At 39.4% G+C, this 9,746-nt stretch overlaps 1 long non-coding RNA gene across 1 annotated transcript; it reads right to left on the reverse strand.

Annotated features, from left to right (window-relative positions):
- Window positions 1-1,753: 1,753 nt before the first annotated feature.
- Window positions 1,754-4,713, reverse strand: LOC143415737 (uncharacterized). The gene is made up of 3 exons (XR_013096160.1): window positions 4,648-4,713; window positions 4,222-4,344; window positions 1,754-2,907 (listed from the first exon to the last, which is right to left on the reverse strand). It is a non-coding gene; the product is annotated as an uncharacterized LOC143415737 (long non-coding RNA).
- Window positions 4,714-9,746: the final 5,033 nt, after the last annotated feature.

A 9,746-nucleotide genomic window follows, 5' to 3' on the forward strand; every position in this document is an offset into this window, starting at 1 on the left:
AATATTTTGTATTGTATTAATGGCAAACTGGGATTTCTGATCCATTGAAAGGTTTTTAAGTATATCTGAGACCAAAGGATTTGGTCTAAGCTGATTGATAAATCTGCTTCCCATTTTGCAATCGGAAGGGATATTGATTCATCTACTTTAGAAAGTGTGCTGTATATTTTAGACAATAATTTTTTTTTTGGGGGGGGGGGGGGGGGGGGGGGGGTTAGATTAAAACATTGTACCACACTTGGTGGTGTTTGTAATTCAGCTTCACTGGAATTAAATTTCTTTTTTTTACTATGGATTTAATTTGTTGATATTCCAAAAGTATTTTCTTGTTGATCCCATATTGTGTAACTAGTCTGTCAAATAAAATAAAGTCTGTTCCTTCCAATATATGTTCCAAGTTTTTAATTCCTTTATAACTCCAAACTGGAAAGTTTATCATGTTATTGTTTTGTAATATGTCCGGATTGTTCCAGATAGGTGTACGTTTGCATGGGATTAATGAAGACGCCGTCAATTTTAGAAACTCCCACCATGCTGTCAGAGAAGAGCTGATATTGATGCTTTTAAAGCATTCATGTCGTTTGATGTTTGAGCTGATAAATGGTAGGTCTGAAATCTCTAGGTTATTACATAGTGCCTGTTCTACATCTATCCAGGTTTCATCTAAGAAGATGTGTTTAAACCATCTAGAGATGAACTGAAGCCTGTTGGCTAAAAAGTAGTGATTAAAGTTAGGCAGATCTAATCCTCCTTTATCCTTGGTCCTTTGTAGTGTTTTTAAGCTGATACGTGGGGATTTATCTTTCCAAAGGAATTTAGAAATATACGAGTCTAGAGATCTGAACCAATCTTGTGATGGCTTATTTAGGATCATTGAAAATAAATAGTTTATTTTTGGCAAGACCATCATTTTTATAGCGGCGACCCTTCCCATGAGTGATATGGGTAGAGAAATCCATCTAGCCAGGTCGCCTTCTACTGTCTTTAAAAGTGGGATGTGGTTTAATTTAGTTAATTCTGCAAGCTCGGGAGAGATATTACTAACTCATCTACACAAGTCGTGTTGTAGAAGGTACAGTATTTATTGTTGTATTTATTATGTACCAGCTCAGGTAGTATAAAGAAAAATGACGTGTAACCAGATGGTTTTTTTAGTAACTTTTTTTTATTGCTCAAACACAAGAAACATGCTTTGAAAAACAAAATTGCTGGGCAGCACACAGCCCTGGAATGCTGCTAAAAACAAAGAAAGAAATTAAAAAGTGGCTAACGCGTGTTCAGGTTGTTTACTAAGCTCCAAAAGAAATGACAGAGTCAAAGGTAAAAAGACAAAAAAGTGACAGTCTTCCTCCTGCTGTGACTGACAGAGAAACTGTCACGGTCCTGGGTCTCCTGACCCAGCGTTTTTAGTTCTTTGTGATTTTTGTATTATTGTACTTGTGTGTGATTTATTCTATGGCTTCTAGTTTTGATCCCTTGCCCTTCATGTCTCTCTGTGTCCCCTCTGTTCTGTGTAATTGTGTGTCTTTGCATGTTTGAGTTTCTTGTTTTCTGTCACTCTGCATTGTGCATTATGTTCTCATGGTTGGTTTTTTGTTACTCTCTCTAGTCTAGTCTCTTGTGTTCCCAGCTGAGTATTTCCCTGTGTATTTTGGTTCTTAGACCTCTGCCTTATGGTTTATGTCTCTGTATTTCTTAGTTGCTGTCTCCACTGTGTCAAGTTCGCGTCTCTGTGTGATACTTCCTGTTTTACTTTGATGGTCCGTGTCTCATGTGAATGCGTCCTGCTTTGCTTGTCTCGTCAGTCCTGATTTCTCCCAGCTGTGCCCTCCTTCTGTGTCTCATTCCCCTCGTTACTTCCCAGTGTATTTAAACCCTGTGTTTCTCTGAGTCAGTGTCGCGTCGTCCCTCATGCTGTGTGGGTCTCCCTGTGTGTGTCTCTCTGTGAGTTTTCCAAGTTCCCAGTTTAGATTAGTTTGTATGTTTTTTTTCCCTGCCAGCAAATAAAGCTGAGTTTTGAGTTCACCTCCCTGAGTCTGTGAGTCCTGCACTTTGGGTCCAACTCCTGCCTGCCGCACAGCGATTCATGACAGAAACAGCTCATGTGTGTTCAGTGAAATGTGTGTGATCATGAGACTAGTCATTGACATCGTCCAGACTGTAAAAGTATCACAGAAACACAGTCACCTTTGGCACTGCGTCACAAGCCAGCCATGGCTGATGACAGAATCACTGAACAAGTGGCAGCATGTTACTGTTACGACATGTTAATGCTTTGGACCACAAACTCAAAGCAACACGAGCTTCAGGAATCGTTCGATGTTCTGTGATTACTTTGCAGTTTTAGAGAGATTCAAATTCATTGTGTGTTTAGCTACAGGTTAACAGTCTTCACAGCTAAGTTTTGCTTCCACCAAAGAGAAAAGAAAAAATAATATTAGGGGCTTTCCTGAACATACTTAACACTAGTTGTTAGCCGTCTAAGACCAGAATGTCTCTTGCAAAGTGTACAGGTAAATTATTTTCACAAGCAACTGCAACATATCTGTTAGTGAGGAGATTACCAGTATACTGGCATCTGGGTTTTCTGGCTCCCACATTCCTTAGTTCACACTTAACAACTTTGAACATCTTGTGACTTTTTGTCATTTGAAGTGTTTCATCAAATTTTCCCTCAACACAAATGTTTTTGATCTCACTTGGATTATCAAGGATGAACGTGTTGGTATCTTTACAGCTGTTGTCAACATTGTAGATCTGTTTCCTTCTTATAACCGTATCACAATCCATTGCAGTCATCTTGGCGTTTATGTGCTGTCTTCTAAACTGGCCATAGCGGGTTTCTTCAAGCGTTGAACTCTCAGTGGCAATGAGCAGCAAACAGATAAACAGGATCCTCATTATTACCTGGTGAAGAAAAAACAGAAACAATATTCTGATTGAGAATTTTATCCAGAAAAAGCACAAATTATTGCAACAAATATGTAATAAATTTGAGTCTACATGCTAACTTGTGGTTCCTAAAGTAGAATGGGAAGTGATAGGTTTGTAGCATAAACCACAGTTTACTACACAGCAAAAATCAAGACACAAGTAGGCAAAGTTCTTTGTGTTACTCATGCATGAGGGAGACCTGCCTGGAGCCAAGTGTCTCTCTGAAGAGGAGTGAACGCACCCCCCTCTTCATGCTACACAGAGTTGTTACAGACCTCCTAGGATGAGACATTCTTTCAATCTACAAATGAATATATACTTCTAAGCATATATAAATATATATTTCTAAGCATAAATGACAATCCAACAATACAAATCTAACAGGAAGCAGAGGCTTCAACTATCACCCAGCCCTCTCCTGTTGAGCCTGCTCCTATTCTGGCTTCAAGCCCAGCAAGAAGCGTCGGATCAGCTGCTGAATGATTGCTTAGTTACTTTGCTTTTGTCTTTGGGTGCTCAGGGACTTCTCATACACTCCTTCCCCTTCATTCATATTCTACTGTTACATACACTATGTTGCCAAAAGATTCTGTTCCTCTGCTTTCACACACACATATAAACTTGAATTACATCCTATTTTTAATCCATATGATGTCGACCTCCCTGTAAATGCTTTCCACAGCGTTTAGGAGTGTATGGGGAATTTATGAGGTCAGCCACTGATCTCACACATTAACTTGCAGTCTCTGCTCTATTTATGAGCAGTTCTGTCAGGTTGAGATCAGGACTCTGTGCAGGCCAAACTCGCTCATCCATGTCTTTATGGATCTTGTTTTGTGCACTGGTGTGCAGTGACGTTGGAACAGGAAGGGGCCATCCCCAAACTGTTCCCACAGACTATGGAGCATGAACGTATCATAAGTGTTTTGGTGTGTAGAAGCATTAAGAGTATCTTTTACTGGAACTAAGGGGCCGAGTCTTAAATTGCTGTTGAATCTAAATGTCTTATAGTGAGACACATTAGAATTTTGATTTTGTCTTTTCACAAACTGATCGCCAGCCAGAAATCTTTACATCACACAATGAAACAATTTGCAAGAACTTAAACGTCGACTCGGACATGAAATCATCATAAATGTAAACGCTGGAAGCTTTCCTCACATCTCCTCGTGTATTGTGGCTTGGTCTGTAATAACAAATCTGCACTGCACATCTGAAAACGAATAAAACTCAACTCAAGAACCTCACGACCTTTGCTGCACTAAAAGGCATCCAGCATGAGATTACCTTATTTTTGCTTCACTGATGAGTGAATGAGTGGTTGTTGGTTGGTTGGTTGGTTGGTTGGTTAACCTGCAGCGGTTCAGGCACAAGTGGGTCGTGTGGAGCAGCAGGTGAAAGGCTCTGAAGCTGGCGAAAGATTACAATAAATCAAATACATGACTGAATAGGCAACATCTGATAGTCAGTGTGAATGAAAATGAAAGATTATCTAACATAAAGACTGGTCTCAAACTGTACATGCATGTAGCTTATGCAGGATTTGTGTGCTCACAGAACCCAGATAATGTCAGCATGTTTTTAAGCCCGTGTCTGGATTGTAAAAGTAGGTAAAGTGTGGCAGGAGCGAGGGTTGTTATACTTCCTTGGAGGTGTAGAACATGAGCCTGTTGAGAATTAAATATTTTTATTGTACAAACAAAACATTCTTACCAAATGAGGAGCGAAGACTCGAGATGAGCAGAGTGTAGCTGAGACACGCTGTTACGTTCAAGTCAGTCAAACTGGAACAAAGAACACTTGGTTCTTGCCACTTTGATTTTTATACATTTCAGCAGCACCGCCTTATGTAATCATTTAAATTATCACCTACATCACCAGTGCACCAGTTCTAAGAAAATGTACCACTTCTCTGTTTGTGTTTCAGAAACTTAATGCAACATGACCACAGCATCACGCAAATGTAGTTTGTCACTCATAGCTGGCTTTTCTACTGTTTTACGAAAAAAAAAGTTTTCTTGCATATTTGCAGGCCAAACAATCAGGTTGAACGATCAGGCTTGACGCCTCCATTTCTACCTGTTCGTGTTTCCAAAGTAGAATCACTGTGGCGATCGCTTTAAAGGCTGGCTTTCATTGTTACATTGTGTTCATACCTAAATACTAAGAGAAAGTTCATATGTGTGTCCTCATTAGGACCGGGATTTGTGTTGGTGTGTGGGACTGTTTCCTAAGGTTTATACTGTTACTGGTTATAATGTGACAATGTGTTTCAGCTATTTTACAGAGTAACACAAAAGTAGAATAAAATAGAATAATCCTTTAATTGTCCCACAAGGGGAAATTTGGTTGTAACAGCAGCCAAAAAGACAAATATACAAACAAACAGGACACAGGACACAGAACAGAAACATACACAATTTTTCTTACATATTTACATTAAGGACAATGGTTACTATAAACAGAGAGAACTGTACAGTTATTAAATTAAATAAAAATAATTACAGGTAAGAGGCAAACCAGGTTGTAGTGCGAATTGGTTAATTAACTAACTTATTGCAGTTACAGCATTGATGTAAACATCTATGTTTGTTGGGAGCAGTTCTGATTGTACAGTCTGACAGCTGCAGGGAGGAAGGACCTGCGGAAACGCTCCTTCATGCATCTAGGATGCAGCAGTCTCTCACTGAAGGAGCTCTGCAGTTCAGCAACATCTACATGCATGGGGTGGGAGACTCTGTCCATCAGAGATGTTATTTTGGCCAGAGTCCTTCTGTCTCCCACCACCTGCACTGGGTCCAGGGTGCATCCCAGAACAGAGCTGGCCTTCCTGATGAGTTTATCCAACCTCTTCCTCTCAGCTGCCGATAAACTGCTGCTCCAACATACCACACTGTAAAAAATGACAGATGTAATGAGTAAATAATGCATTGCAATACTTTTAAGAACACTGTTCTGTGTAATGCATTACTTTTTTGACTAGGTTCATGTTTCCCCAGTATTGAACTCTATAAGAACGGGCAATGCCTCCAACATGCACAAACATTTGACCCACAGCATGCAATTCATCTGCATGAATGTAATGCCTTTAATATGCTGCTTAGAGATGGTTGTAGATCTCAACGTGGAGCCAGTTACAACCCAATAAGAATCAATAAGAGAATCATATTGATAAGTGATATTGAGAATGCCATCCCTACCTGCTTGTGTGTCACCCTACTTGCTCATAGGGGTTCATATAATTGTTGGGTCTTCTGTTGTCCTTGTATTACTGTAGGGTTTTATCGTACAATATAAAGCACATTTGTGATTTGGTTCTATAAAAATAAAGTTTAATTAAAAATAATATTTTTTCCGCTGTGCCTTGGCTCAGCCGGTTTCTCTTTTTGGTAATAACCTCTCCATCTCTGGAGAAAAACCCTTTCACGTGGTACTAAGTAGGCAGGGGTTTAAGGGTATCCCACAGAAAGCCTGTAAAGATTTGGATAGATGCACCTCTGCTTAGATTATATAGATTAGGTGTTGTTGTACCCCAGTTGCTTGGCACACACACAAAAAGAGGTGAAAAAGGTGAATCTCCAACATGAGCAGAAGAATTTTGCAGGGATCCAATAGCACATACAGTGGTCCCTCACTGTTTCGCTGATTTTTTCTTTTTTGTTGCATTTTTTATTTATTTTTTTAAGTGCATTGTATTCTGCGTCCTGACTGGCTGTAGACAATTAGACCATTGTCAATCAATCTCGTGTTGTGTCTCCTGTACAGTACAGAATGCGTTCAGCTGGTCAAATTTACATAAAGCTTCGATCGCTAGCAGTGTGACTCTGACGTGCTGTACTGTATGTTTGTAAGTTTTCTCCCCAACAAACACAACAATGTCGACAAAACATCGTCACCGGCGGGTGCCTTTGGTTTCCTTCTATAACACTGGACTTATTTTTCTACAAGACTTTGAGAGTGTTCAAACAAGAGAGAAAAGTGTGAAAATGTTCATGCCTGCCTGGGAAAAGTGTATAAAGTGTGTAGTGAGGGGTTTTACAGCCTTAAAACATCTATAATAATTGTAAAAAATAAAGTTGGCTACTTCATGGATTTCATCTATCAGTGACTCCTGCGATAAACCAGGGACCACTGTATATGGTCATTAATCACACCAGCACTCAAACCACTTTCTGAAACAGCAAGACTCTAATAATTTTCTTATCAGAGACATTACTCACTCTTAAATAAGCAAGCCTTGATACGTGCTTCATAAAAAACGTACTGGATTTCTCCACAAATGTTCAGTATGTCCCATCATTATTTATTTTCCTGTGTGCAGATCCCGTGGAGAAAACAATGTTGTGGTGAGCTGTTCAGGATTAATTCTAAAGTGTGTGAAGTGTGAAGTGGTTTGGATCTGTCAATGCCCTGTGGAATGTCGCTCGCTATCATAATGAACAATAAGCTCATTTTTAACTTTGTTTCTTGAAAGGATATATTTTGCAAACTCTTGAGTCATGAGTTCTGTAGCTGCGTCTTTGGCTCAGTGAATTTGAATATCTTACTTTCACAGCTGTCTGTTGCTTATCTCTGCTCAGATATAGCGTTCTCATTTCTGGTTTTTTAATCAGTATAAAATGGTTTGTAAGGAACTTACAAAGCAGTTTCACCACTGAGCACCATATATGGTTAGTCTTTCTTTTACAGGCATTTATCAGAAATGCATCATCACTACCAGTATGAAGACAATGACTGCAGCGCTATTTGATCAGAATATGTTGTCTTTATATTGCTTGTTTTATGCTAGCATCTTCTTGCAATTGGGGCCTTCATTTGTTTCTCTATTTGGCTCCAGGAAGGAAACTATAAAATACTACAAGGTCAAATATCAACCATGGCTTTCGCTCTAGCATCCACATCACATAGACTATCTAGTCTTTTTATGCGGTACATGATCCCAGTTGTAGCAGAGTAACAAGCACATTACACATTTTAAGATTACTTTGATGCTTTTTTTTCTGATTTTGAAGTTTTCTCAGGTGTATGTTCAGGACAATTACTGGAAGCCACATTTCCTTACCCTTACCTCTAATGAATCTCTGTAGCCAATAAAGGCCCAAATACAGCTGCCCTCAGTTCTTATAACATACCAACAGTTTGTCATGGCCTGAGGCATCTCATAGTAACGTGAAAGGTATCTTTCCGCATCCTTATGAGATGCTCCAGATTCCCATTTGAAAACAACCGAACGCTGCTCGCAGCAGTAACACACACTTGGAGCAGAGGCTCCTAACATTAACTCTATCCATAACTTTAACCTTAACCCTATCAGGTAGTGTTTTTCAAAGCGATTCATGATTAGAACAAAAAACACATTTACATGTATAGATTCATTCCAAACGGCTCTCATGCCTCCAAACGCATACTGATGATTTGTCACATAGCATCGTTACCTGTTGGGATGAGAACGTGTTGTTTCCAAAGCACCATAAATTGGGGTGTCTGTAGCTCAGGTAGGAAACCTACTAATCAGAAAGTTACTGGTTCAATCCCCCTCTGCTCCAGCCTGCATGCCAAATATCCTTGGGCAAGATGCAAACCCCAAGTTGCTCTCCGATGCATCCATCGGGAGGATGAATGTGTATTAATGTTAGATAGAAAGCACTTACAGAGAGAAAAAAGAAGTGATTGGGTGAATGAGGCAAGTTGTAGAGAGTAGAAAGGTTTTATATAAGAACCAGTTCATTTTTATATTTCAGATTTACTTTCAGTTTTCTACTTTTTACATGTAAGATTGATGTACATGTATCACACCTAACTCGGTGACAGCAAATTTGAACAACTGTAATCATTTCTTTCCGGCATCTGAAATATTAGTTTAGTTTGGGGTTGTTGTTGTTTTTGTTTCCTTTTGGCTCCTGATATTAGTCAACTACTATTTGTCAATGTTGAATAATGATAAATGAATTATCTACAGTTGCCTCAAAGCGGTGTATAATGCAATTTCACCAGCTGAGACCGCATCCTTTTTTTAGGTTTGATAGCATTTTTAGTAGATAATGGCAGATGGCTTGAGCATGAATTTAAGCTGCAGTTTGGGGAAGGTCACAGAGGGGACAGCCAGCGACTCCTAAGCTGTGCAGATCCCTGAGTGCTAATGAGAAGTAAACGAATTGGAAAAAGGAGGGAGTGCGGGGCTCAAAAGCAAGAACATACAGCTTGTAGTGCTGAGTGAAAACAAATATGTTCAAATTATACATTTTCACAATTTATTATCAAATGGTCAGAATTTCAAAGTAGTTTTACATGACGCCATGGACCTCCATCTCTCTGGCTCAAAGACAAAGGCCAAGAGCAAGAAAAAAACAAGAGGATGCAATGACAGAAGAAGCTGTGTCAACACACAGCTTCGATGGAAATGATGATGCAGCTTCAATAAGTGGTGCAAAAGTTAACATGAACGGTGCTCTGAGCTGAAACTGCTTTGCAGCTCCCAAAAAAGTTGATTCTGAAAACGTTACATCCAGATGAAGAGAATCAAAGTTTTCGTTACATGGATGATTGAGCAGCGTTTGATTAAATGAACAATAACTGCTCTTATTTGAATAAAGGAAAAAAAATGAGTACAACATAATATCTGAACAGAGATATATCGGACCATGAAAGAACTTTCTGCAGCCATTAACAAACACCAGAATAAACACCCCGAGGCTGCTTTTATTGTTGCTGGCGACTTCAACCACACCAACTTAAAGACAGTCCTCCCCAGATTCCACCAACATGTCTCCTGCCACACCAGAGGAGACAAGACTTTAGACCATGTGTATTCC

The sequence above is a fragment of the Maylandia zebra genome, unplaced genomic scaffold (assembly GCF_041146795.1).
Source record: "Maylandia zebra isolate NMK-2024a unplaced genomic scaffold, Mzebra_GT3a scaffold03, whole genome shotgun sequence".
NCBI lineage: Eukaryota > Metazoa > Chordata > Actinopteri > Cichliformes > Cichlidae > Maylandia > Maylandia zebra.